Genomic DNA, 2489 nt, shown 5'->3' with positions numbered 1-2489 from the left:
ACCCGTGTGGCTCATCAGCCGCCTGTTTATACAGCTGCAGCCGCCCAGTGATGTCAGCGCTGAATGCTGGCCGGCACAGATAAAAATGGCAGTGCACGCTGCGGAGCTGGAGGGGAGAGACAGAGTACAGCCACCGATGTCCCCGCAGCAAAGACGAGTTGGAACACAGGACCAGAAGAGCAGGAATGGCCGGGACAGAAGCAAGGAGGATGGAGAGAAGCATCTTGGTGACGTTGCAGATAATGCAGCAGAGGGACACCAGGATCACCTCGGAAAGATGACAGGAGGTATACCTGGAGAGATCCGACCTGAGATAGAGTGACTGCAAGGAATCCAGTGAGAGTTGCCGCTGGAGGGAACTTCGCCACTGGACCAGGAGGTGCCTTAAAGTAGGGTGCTTAAAGGGATGAGGCAGCCAGTGTCCCGTTGAAGTGCGGGGGGGGACAGTACATCCAGTTTTGTGTTAGAGCTTCCTTTTTCTTTTCCTCTTGATTTTGTTCTACCCCAAGCTCCAAGGGGTATAGGAGGGTAGCGGAACCGCACTGTAGGCTAGATAGTGTTGGGAGGGGCCCGAGCAGGACCCAGTCAAGGCTCCCAGGAGTGAGACACCGACCAGCTTGTTACCACTATGCAGGAGGCATGAGGCCGGGGTTTAGGGGTGGGCAGAGCCCAGTGAGTAACCGCTGGGAGGAAACTTGGGTCAATGAGCATGCCCGATGAACGGCCCTGGACACTGAGGTCATCAGTTGGGGAGCAGGAGTGGAGGGAGCAGGTGCACGTGTGCCACTCTCACGAGCACCCCCTTACCTCGGCAGCAGTGGAGGTAGCAGCAGCAGCAGCAGAGGAGACAGCGGCGGGGGCAGCAACAGCTGATTCCCCCTAAAGTAAGTGGGGCAGAGGGCGTGGCACAGCTGAGGCGGATCCGGAGGGGAAGCCCTTTGGTGCCACCTTAGCTTGCCTGACAGGGAGCTGCGCTCCCGAGGCGCGTGCGGGCAGCGTGCGCGAACAGTTCACGCAAACAGGCGCATTCTGTAAGGGCATGCCGGCGTTTGTGCCGGCGTTCGCGTAAGGTGGGCGCGAGGTAGCTACACAGAGCAGCACCCCCAGGGAGCAAAGCAGTGGGCACACCTCTGCAGGCATGGTGATGCAGACACGGAGCGCAGCTGCCAGGGGCCCCGCCCGGGTGCTGCTGCCTACCATGGGCTCTTCTGAGGCCTCCACCCAGATGGAGCTCATGGTGGAGTCGGTGGCCCGTTGCCCCCTGTCTGTGGAGGGGCTCGGTGGTGTCCTGGGGTGGGGTGGGGCCTGGAGGTCTCCTTGCCTGTCCCTCCTGGGCATGACTTAGGGCCCTGGAGGAGCAGGTAAGTGAGCTCCAGGCTGTGGTGAGCAGGCTGAGGGGGATCAGGGATGCAGAGGATGAAATTGATGCCTATTTCTATTCTCTGCAGGCCTGGTCGCCCACAGTACAGCCCCCACAGGAGACACATCTCCACAGGAGTGGAAGAAGGTGCCCAAATCCAGAGCTGCTAGGCCTAGAGCGGTGGAAGCTCCCCAGGTTCAGCTGGGGAACGGGTTTGATGCCCTGGCAGCTGTGATGGAGGAGGACAGTGGAATGGCCTCTGGCAGGGACGATGCTACTCCCCACACAACAGGGAACGGGCAGAGAGCAAACACCAGGAGGAAGAAACGTCGGGTCCTGGTGATCAGAGACTCCATCCTATGAGGACTGGAAGGTCCCATCTGCCGGCCCGACCCCTAACCATGACGGGTCTGCTTCATGCCTGGGGCTCGGGTCAGGGACATCACGGAAAGGATCCCGGCCTACATCCGACCTGCAGACCAGTACCCCATGATTGTCGTCCATGTGGGTACAAAGATGCAGCCAGGGGCAACCCTGACTGCATTATGAAGGATTTCAAGGCTCTGGGAGACAAGCTGAAGGAGACGGGGGCACAGGTGGTATTTTCTTCTCTTCTTCTGGTGAGTAGGTGGGGACAGTGACACGAGGCCTGCATTGGCATGGTCAACCAGCGCTTACACAGCTGGTGCCGGCAGCCAGGCTTTGGGTTCCTTGATAATGACCCATGCTTTCGGGTGGGGAACTTGCTGGGGTGGGATGGGCTTCATCTCTCTGCTAAAGGCAAGCGTGTCTTCTCTTCCAGGTTGGCTGATCTCATATGGCGAGCTTTAAACTAACCTCATTGGGGGAGGGGGCCGCAGGAAGACGAGGAGACGCCATCCAAGCAGGACAGGTGACAAAGGCAAGGGGTGCTAAGGTAAGAAATGATCGTCCAGACAGTCTCCCTAAATGGGGGGTGGCACACACAGTCTTGCAAGGCCTTAAATGCCTATATACCAGTGCTCGCAATATGGGGAATAAACAGGAGGAACTCGCCCTCAGAATAGCTAGTTCAAACCCAGATATCACAGGGCTAACAGAAACGTGGTGGGATTCGTCCCATGACTGGGCAGTTAGCATTAGGGGCTGT

This window comes from Crocodylus porosus, unplaced genomic scaffold (genome assembly GCF_001723895.1).
Source record: "Crocodylus porosus isolate Cpor-Errol unplaced genomic scaffold, CroPor_comp1, whole genome shotgun sequence".
Lineage (NCBI taxonomy): Eukaryota > Metazoa > Chordata > Crocodylia > Crocodylidae > Crocodylus > Crocodylus porosus.
The sequence above is the reverse complement of the archived record's forward strand: the minus strand, read 5'-3'. Positions refer to the sequence as shown.